Source organism: Quercus suber, unplaced genomic scaffold (genome assembly GCF_002906115.3).
Source record: "Quercus suber isolate HL8 unplaced genomic scaffold, Cork oak 2.0 scaffold_183, whole genome shotgun sequence".
In the NCBI taxonomy this organism is placed as follows: Eukaryota; Viridiplantae; Streptophyta; class Magnoliopsida; order Fagales; family Fagaceae; genus Quercus; species Quercus suber.
This window is the reverse complement of record NW_027069641.1, coordinates 651298-661779: the sequence shown is the minus strand read 5'-3', so window position 1 is coordinate 661779 and position 10482 is coordinate 651298.

The window sequence follows — 10482 nt, the reverse complement described above, 5'->3', positions numbered from 1 at the left end:
TTCCTCTGGAATTCCCCAAGGGCTTGTAGGGCGGCCGAACCAGCCCTCCTCATATCCGAGCCTGTGGGCCTGGCGAATGACCGGTTCCGCCGAATTCTCGGCATCCGCGAACCCCTCGTTGTACCACTTGTTTTCACAAGCCTCCAGCGCCGCCCTCGAGTCAGCCAGTTGCCCTTCCAGCATGGTGTTCAAGCTCTGGGCCTCCGCCAGTTTAAGCTCGGCGCCCCCCAGTTGCCGTTCCACTCCTCGGATCTCCTTTCGGCAAGGGCCTGGGCCTTTACGGCATGTGGCAATTTTGTTCTCCGCCTCCTCGGCTATTAGCGACTTCTCCTTCGCCATGGCCTCAGCTACATCCTTCAGGGCCTTCTCCCGCTCAACCTCCTCGGCCAGCTCCTTCATCCTCCCGTCCACGACGTACGACATTTGCGCAGCCTGACCACACAACATTCACCTTGTAAGGAAAAATGGAAAGAACACATGCCCGGGTAAGTAGGAAGCCGAGAATCGTAAAGAGAAGTAAAACAATTACCGCTATAGTGTGCCACTGCAAACGCCTTCCCAAGGACTCGTCCGTCGACTCCGTGAAAGCATGCAGGCCTCGGCAAGAGGATGCCGCACGCCAGGCTCTGCGCCACGCGACCACCGTTACCTCTGTCCCATACTCGGGCGCTGGCTGTAGACGGAAGAGGCTCGCCGCCAAGTTGGAAGGTGGGCCGCCATGCCGCCGGAGCACGGGAAGTAGACGCCAGGTCGATCCCGGTTTGCGCCACCGGTTCCCGGATGACAATGCGGCCGCAGGTCGCGGGGGCGCGTTGCCCGAGCCCGTCTGAGTTAGGTCTGTTGTGCGCGACCTTTTTCGAACTCGGGTCTGCGGGCAGCGGGAGGCGAAGCATCCTGGCCGGGTGTCTGGTGTTGCTGCACGGTTGGGCGGGCACTGGGGACAAAGCGGTCTAGCGTCATCTTCCTCCTGGCCACCATGGCGTAGCCTTGATCGGATCCTGTTTCGGATGAATCAGTCGGTTCCGCGGCGGCGCGCTCCCCTTCCCGAACAGATGCCTGGGGCTCTACTTGTCTCTCGGGCTGCGCAGGAGTTTCTTGCTGGATCTGCTCGTGGGCACGTCTCCTACGCTCGGCGGATACGCGCTCGGCTGAATCGTCGCGAATTGGCTGTCGCTCGTCTGAGCAGATGTACCGGGGACCGAGGTCACGCGCCTCACCTACAGTTAGCCTTGGGGGGAGGAAGTTTGCGTGCCGGACGTCTATATACGAGATGAGAGGACTATCAACTAGCAGGGCTTGGTTGAACGGCTGCCAGGTTGAATAGACGGGATTGACTCCAAGGATGAGATGGGACGCTCGGAGTTGCCCGTCCCTATGACGAAGATTTCTGACCTGAGCAAGAAGTTCAGATCCCGAACATGTACTACTCTGATGTCCGGCTTGAATCTTTTGGTCTCTGCACAGAAAATAAGGGTTAACATTCACATAACCGTACCGAAGTGAAGAAATCAAAGAAAATAAAGGTTAGTCACCGACCAACGTTGTGCGGCGAAATCGCGCAGGGCATCTCTTCGGCAAACCAATTGCCGCTCACCCGAACGAAATCTTTTGCCGAGTTACGGTTCGAATCTGGTAGGCATGAAATAAGCCGTACCCGCGCATCCCTAGTCTTTAAGTAATAGTCAGACTCGACATTGCCGCACAGGCTATACATCTGATTAATGTCGTGGTGATTTAGTTGCAACCCGTACAACTGGTTCAACCTACTCACACAACTCACCACCCGGTAAAAGTTGGGAGGGAGTTGGTCGGGACAAAGGCCGTAAAATCTAAGGGTACTAAGAATCAGAGGGTCGACCGGGAATCTAACCCCACCCTCCAAGATGGCCATCAAGGGAAAGAACACCGTGTTCTCACCACGGCGCCTCTGGATGTCAATATCACCCATATTGCAATAGGCAATGTCTACATCGTTAGGAATGTTATAGGCCTCCCTAAATCTAGCTAAAGCATGCTCGGTTAAAAGAAGGTGAGAGTAACTCATTTTTCAAGACGAGTTTTTTCAAAGAGAATTGAGAAAAAGAATTCTATAAATACCAAAGAATCGATTGAACTAGGCTAAACAGAAAAATAAGAAGAAGGAGAGGAACTTACTGAGGGCTCTAAGGAGGAAGTGTGTTCTGGGCCAGGGAAAGAACCACGAAGGAGGGATGCTCGGCAGAGTGAAATATTCTAAAATGAGGAATGCAAAAATGAGAACCAGAGATTAGAGGGACTATTTATAAGCATGGGGCGTGAAGTGGGAAGCATTAAATGATCCCCTGGCGGGAAAACACGCGAACCGCCGCCTCAACTGCCACACACGTAACGCCTCGGTACACGAACCGTCAGGTAATAATGGCGGACAGGTCGTCAGTCGACTCCAATCGCGTCTTTTGAGACGCATTAATGTCCCCATCAACAACCGAGCAACGACCCTTCGACTTCCCAGACGGGTGTCTACCCCCTACGACCCTTGATTCACCCCCGAGAATGGGGAGCGAATCAAGGGGGGCTATTGTACGGCCCCCGCGTCATATCCTACATTGGGCCTTGGGCCCTGGCCTGGGTATATGGCCCATGAGGCCAATTCCTTTATACCCGGCAGCCCACCCCCGGGCCACGCGTACTGCAAGCCCGAGCCTTGCTTCTTCATCGTTTCTCGGCAACACCTTTCCATGGAGTAGATATTTGACTCACGGGAAGACCTGCACTGTACCTACCCGGCCGCGCCCCGGAGAGCCACCGCTCCCGAGGACTATCGTGGAGGCAGGAACCAAGTTCCAACGCCACCCTCATAATTTCCCACTCCTACCTGACCACCCACTTACGATCGATAATAGTGGACCGCCGGTTGCACTCGTTGGCAAGTAATTATGACCTCTCCACTAAACTATGGCCTATAAATGCAGGAAGTTTGGAGAAGAAAGGGGTTGGAAAAAATGGCGCGCAGCATGGAGAGTATAAGAACAAGAGTGAGTAAAAAGAGAAGGTGACTCAGACCCACGAGGAAAGAAAAGAAAGGGCCTTAGGTCTCAGCGAGAGGAACGACCCAGTGTTGGAAATCCAAACCCACTATACAAGTAAGTTGTGAGCCCAACTTGAGGCCCAGTCCGACGGGTTTCGGTATCGGGCGCGCACAATTACTTTGGAGGGCCGGGTTGGAGTAGAAATATACTAAATATAATTCATAAGTCTATTTAATACAAAATTATCAACTTTCATATATCATCATATTCTTGTACGTTAATGAACATGAAAAACTATCTAGTTCAATGTAGACGTACAAAAAAGAACATTCACATCAAATCATGCCTGGCGACGATTTTTCATGGAATAAAATTCATCCATTATCATCTCTACATTGAAATTCCCTGCAATGAATTATCATATAAAATTCATTATAATAAATTATCATCCATTATAATAAATTATCATATAAAATTCATTCTTACATGAATTATAATATAAATACACCTTTAGTTAAGTAATGACCTTTTAGGATAAAAAAATTAAATAAACAAATCAATCAAAAGTATAAACAAACAACATAAACAAAATACACAGACTCACAGCCCTCACCCCAATTGCCTTCCATAGATGATTATTTTATTTATTTATTTTTTTTCATTTATAATTTACTTACTTTACTACCCAACTACACAATGCAAGCCCCACTGAAGAGACAAACAACACAAAAGCCAAAAAGCTAAGTCATTTAGTGGATCAAGAATAAAGAATACAATAACAATAAACACAAAAAGACAAAGTCAAATAAGCATAAATTGCTTTGTTAGCAAAGGAATATCACATATTCACATACACATATTTGATGTATCTATTCTGCTATTCAGACTTTAGTATTTGGCAAAGGGATATCACAGATTGTTTTTTCATTTTTTCTAATGGTGAGGATTGAAGATGCCTTTGTTTTGTTTGATTAGGCATTTTAGATTTGGGGTTGGGCTAGGCTGGAAATATGTTTAGTTTAGAGGAGAAATTTTTGTTTTATTAGGGATATAGGGTTGGCTGGTGGGGCTGGATGTGGGCCAAGATTTTTATTTTATTCGAAGTTGTATTGGACTAGAACTCTAGAGTCTAGAAGAATTGTTGAAATAATTTTGGGCAGAGGGGGGAGGGGGGGATATTTATTTTTGGGGGGTTCCATGTCAATTATTTATTTACTCTAATAGAAATTTGAAAAATTTGGCCAAGGAGCCAAGTGGTTCCGCCCCTGAATAATAATAATAATAATAATAATAACAATAAATAGTTCCCTAACACGCTTAGAATAGTCTGAGACTCCAATCATCACGCAACCATGAGTCAAGGTTTTGATCATATGAATAAAATAAAACAAAAAGAAGCATATGAGTATATGACCCTTTTTTATTTTTATTTTTTGGAAAATAAACAAAATGGAGACTGGTCACAAGACTCACAATAAAATATCTGAAGGAAAAGTAAAAGAAATGAAAACATACAACGCATCTTACCTTAATATGCATTAGCATCATTAGAATGCACGAATAAGTGAATATGTGCACATGAAATACAGGGGGAAAATTTTTTAAGAACATGAACACGTTGTTTAGGAGGCGTTATATATTTCTGCCAGTTATTATCATTATTATTATTATTATTATTTTGGTAAGTCAGAAAAACAAGAATTAGTAACAGATTATGAACTTTTTTTTTTTTTTTGTGAAACTACACTATTAGTCCCTAAAGTTTACCTTGTGAAAACAATTAGTCCTTCAAGTTTCAAGTGGACATTATTAGTCTCTCAAGTTTCAAAATTGAGCAGTATTAGTCTTTTTTTAACTACCGTTAGTGTAATTGTTTATGTGGCTAACGGAATAGTGATGTGACATTTCTATATTGATGTGGCAACTTAAGTGTCAAATGCAAAGTCAACAATTTAATTATAAGGTTGCCGCATAATCTTTTAATTGATTATTATTTATTATAATGAAAAAAAAAATTTTTGATTTGCTTCAGCCTCCCTTTCTCCTTTGCCGCTTTCAATTCTCCAACAGAATCATCGGAGCACCTCATCAAAGCCAACAAAAATCGTGAGTATCGAGTTGAAGAGATCCACCTTTGAGCAGACAAAGTCTTATAAAACTAAAAGGGAGAAAATACACGCTAGGATGCCTATTGTAATTGTACGGGCCGGCTACAGTCCGCGGACGTAAGGATAGACAAGCCCGTCATTTGCACGGGGCCTTAAGTGGACGGATCTCATGTGGACAGACTTGATACAGATGGAGCGAAGAAAGATGGGCTGGTTGGCCATGGGCCTGTTGGACCCCTTAGTGGGAATATTTTGGCCCATTCTCGTAAGGCCCTAAACAGAGTCCTTGCGCTACTTGGACTCTAGAAATCTCATATATTTGGTAAAGATCTTCCCTATAAGGAGAAGATCTGTCCACCACATTTCGGACTCTAAAAAGGATGACTCCTACAAGGAAAAGACTTGGATGCCAAGTCTAAGAGGAAAAACTTTCGACTACTATAAAAGCCCCAATACTCTCATCGATAGAGGTACGCATTATTTTACCCTCTCTAGCACTCTAGAGTTGTGAGAATACTTTCTGACTTGACATTCGGAGGGTATTTGGCCGGCACCACACTGGTGCCCTTTGATAGGTTTTCTCATTTGTCTTGTGTAGGTTAACATACGAGCGTGAAGGCATTGTGTGACTCACTGGTGAATTTCTCAGCTTCATCAAAAACTAACTCTCTCTCTCTCATTCAAATTCATTAACCATAAATCCTTTCTTATTAATGGGAATAGTCTATGATTGGGTGTAGCCATGCAGGAAACCCAACATAGATATATGCAATAAAAGGCAATATTGCACCCAAACTTAGATCTGTGCAATAAAAGGAAGTTGGTGATCCCCACGAATGTTGGTTGGAGGAGGGGTAAATAAAAAAGGATTAAAGATTTCTTATGAAATGGATTTAAACCTTTTCTTGTTAATTATAGTTATAGATCCATTGGAAACAAAGCTTAAAAGCAAAGAAACGTAGAGATCTTTGGAGATTAGCCATTGGTGGAGATCCATGGAGATTGGCAAACAACAAAGAGGTGTTTGTGCTGGTTGATGCGGCGGTAACGACTGCCATTTGGATTAGAGAGAAGTATAGCTAAGCGGCAACAACAGTAGTGACAAAGGCAGCGACACCCATTGGCAGAAGAGGAAGAGGAAGAGAAAGCTAGGGGTTGTCACTTGTCACTGGAAATAAATGAAGAGTTTGGAAATGTTTTTAACAAAATAAAAAAAAAAAAAATACTCACATGCTAAAGTTGCTAACCTGGCAAATTTTCCAACGTGGCTATTATAATATATATAGACTTACACTTAGTTTGTAAAACACTCTGCAGTAAAAAGATGCTAGGTCATTGTGCTGTTAGCCACATAAGCAATAACACTAACGGTAGTTAAAAAATCACTAATAATGCTCAATTTTGAAACTTAAGGGACTAATTGTGCTAACTTGAAACTTGAGAGACCAATTGCGCTTATAGGGTAAACTTTAGGGATCAATAATGTAATTTCGCCTTTTTTTTTTTTTTGGAGAGAATAATAGGTTATGAACATGATCATACAAATATGTTGATCACATTATATCATTAAGAAAATGAGAACTAATAACATCTTATCACCTAAGCTTTGTTGTGAAATTGTTGTGTTCATTATATATTACTCATTTATTTTTAGGTAATATTAAATCAATGCCGAGTTATGGTTGGGTTATATTGTGAGTGCGGATTTGACTGGGCCCTTTCTAATAACACAAGGTGTACAAAGATTATGAAGGAATAAAGGGGATATTAATGCCACTAGTAGGTACAGATGAGAACCAATAACTTATTGTGTAAACTGTATTATGAAATTGTTATGAAAATATTGTGTAAATAACACTATTTTTTTTTCTAAAGAAAAATAGTACTAATTTAAAAAGTTTGGAGATACAATAAAGGACAAAGTTTAGTTAAAAAAACTGATTGTAGCTTAAGGCTACAACTTTACTTAGTAAAATAGGCATTATTGCACATTTTGAAAATCTAATTGTTGAATTGTATGTGCTATGTGCTCTTAATACACATGCCAAATTTAGTGCCAATCAGATATTATTTACCATATGATTTATAAACTTATATATTAATCATAATTTTTTTTTGAAGAAATAAAGTGCATATATTATGCATAATTTTAAATCACAAAAACTTGTAATTTAAAAAATTTATTGATGACATAGTTATTGATTTTTAACTTTCTAGAAATTTTGCAAGCATGAAAGATATAAGAAAAAGATGTAATTCAATAGTGGATTTGTCAAAATTCACATTCAATAAAAAGATATTGAGTAAGTTGTAACCTAAAGTTACAACTAATTTTGTAACTAAATTTTGTCCTACAATAAAATGTGAAAATATTTTCATAATATTTTTTATTTTTAGTTGTGGCCAATATCTAATATTTTATTAGTTTATTTAATTTTATTTTCACATGTGAAAGATTTGATACCTCAATTATTGTGATAATTTTGTGATAATTTGTTGTATTGTAATACAATTTGTAATTTTTATTTTGTAAAATTCCTTCCATGATAGACACGTATCCCATCAAACTACCTTTTACTTTAATTTATTTATTTTTACTTCTCCTTTTTTCTTTTTCTCAATCACACTTTTTCTTTCACCCTTACACTTATCTTCTCCCATCCACCTGCTTCTCCTTTCTCATTTTTTAAAATTTTTATGTTCTCCCATATGAAACTCTTGGCTCAACTTCCCTGTCTTCTATTTTTTTTTTCACAGCTTTCTTATCTAACTCAGTTCGTCTGCTCCTTGATTTCCCCACCATCAACCTAGTTCATCTCCCTCAAAAAATTTTTATGTTCTCCCATATTCTTATGGGTTTATTTATTTATTTTATGTATTGATTCGGGTTGTTTTTCTGTGAGATGGTTTTTTTTTTTTGGGGGGGGGGGGGGGGATCTACTGATGTTGATTGTTTCCTGAGGATTGTGATTTTGGTTTTTATTTTTTATTTTTTTATGTTGTTGTTTCCTGTGAGAGGATTGTGATTTCTTTTTTTTTTTTTTTTTGGTAAGATGTTTGGTGCTGTTTTCCTGTGAGAGGCACATGAGTTTTCAAATTTTCATCTGAGATGCTTGACTAAGGCTTGAGTTGGTGAGAGACGTAAAAAAATGGTATTTTAGTCTCTCTATTCATTTTTCTGACGCTTGACTAAGGCTTGAGTTGGTGAAAGACGTAAAAAAATGGTATTTTGGTCTCTTTATTCATTTTTCTTTTTTTTTTCTATAAAGCTGACCCACACATGGTAAAAAGAAAGCTATGTAAAGACTGCAAAAAAGCTAGATATTAACGGATATAGTAAGGTATCCGTTAACACAATCCTACATTTATTTCCAATAATTCATGCATGAGGCCAAAAAATTTACATGGTTTGAGACCATATCTCATACAGCTAATATATAAAACTTATATTTTATTGACATGTGAGCCCATAGGCGGCGTTTAATACTTTCCCCTTTTTGTAATGTGTTTTTATGCTTTGACTTTTTATTTTGTCGTGGTATAGCCGTCTTCTACTACTTAGGATCAAAAGTTGGACTTGGAGTCTGACTGAAAAGAACTCCATAGAGGTAAAGGCAAAAAAATCCAAGCTCACCAGCCAGTCACCTTTCGCCCCAAAAAAAGAAAAAAAAAATTTTTTTCTTCAACTTCTCTTTTCTCTTCAGCTGTTCTTTGATTATCGTAAAAACATTCCATGTTGTGGCACTGGCAAATAGGTTTAAAAGAGTTTTGCCTCGTATTTTTACTAACATTAGGGGCTTTTACAAAAATCGTCTCATTTCTAATAATATTTTGATAGCATTTGAATTTTTTCACAATATGAAAAAAAAAAATATATATATATATATAGTTGAATGTGTAAGAGAAATACAATTATAAATGTGAATCTTCCAAGGCCAAGGAATCTTGTTGATTACACATAATCAGTTTAAATTTCCGTTGATCTTATTTTTTTCAAATAGCTCAAGAAAGTCTTCATAAATTAAAATTAAAATTACATCTTATATCTATTTTCCTAGTGTGGTCAGAATAACTAGTAAAATAGAACTCCGAAAACATATACTATCAAACATGCATGAACACTTTCGCATTAGGACTAAGGGAGTCAATCTCGTACTAGAGGTTATACCGGTTTGACCAGTGGAATGATATATTTCGGTACCGGACAATATCGGTGTACAGTTTCGGGTTTACTGTTATTTTTTATATTTATAAATATATATATATACATACATACATATATATATATATGTATGTATGTATGTATGTATGTGTGTGTGTGTATTATAATAAATATAAAAGTTTACCATAAAACATTACCTTAATTCAGAATAAATTATTCATGGTTTTAGACTTTAGCATCAATTAAAAGAAAAAAAAAAAAACACAATAAAAAAAAATAGAAAGCTTAATTGTTCATTGCATACTAAGAAAACAAATAATATTAATAAGTTAATGCAAGTAAGTTACCATTCTGCACTTACAAAAATTCAAAAATTACAAAAAAAAAAAAAAAAGATTTTTTCCTGTACCGGTTGGTACGCTTAATATTGCCCGAAATTAGCCGGTATGGCTAGTACCAGTACAGTACATACAGGCCGGTACTAGTACGGTATGGTCCGTATAGACTACTTTGATTAGGACAGCTTTGAGATATATATATATATATATATATTTTTTTTTTCAATTTAGTATATGGTGATAATATCAATTATAGGTTATAGTGGAAAGCTTCTTAACACAAACGATGACTTAACAACAAAGATTATTCAATAGCCATGGTAACACAAGCATGAAAAACCTTTATATTTTATTTCTCTCTTTTTGCATTAAACATCATGTTTTATATAACCATTAATCTAGCTGCTTACATAGTTTCAAAAAAAAAAAAAAAAAAATCTAGCTGCTTACATTAAGAGTCCAAATTGGATACAACTTATTTTGCTGAAAATTGAAAACACTGTAGCAAAATAATTTTTAAATGTGTAAATAGTGTCGTGGGACCCATTTTTAATGAAAAAGTTGCTAAAAAGTGGAGTTTGTATGTCCTATAAATAGTGCACGGGACCAACTGATGTGGTTAAAAATGAGTTGAAAAGTCAAATAGTGCAGCTACTGTTCATGAACAGTAGCCACACCTTCAATTCGCTGAGCTAAACGCGTGCCAAAAAAAAAAAAAAAAAAGAGAGAGAGAGAGTAAAACGCACATTTGCGCAAAACGTGAAATGTAAACGTGGATCCAAACCCACAATAAATATCATTTTGAATTTACTATGGTTTCAGGTTAAATTGGAAGAATCTTAGGATTTTTTTTTTTTTTTTTTTTT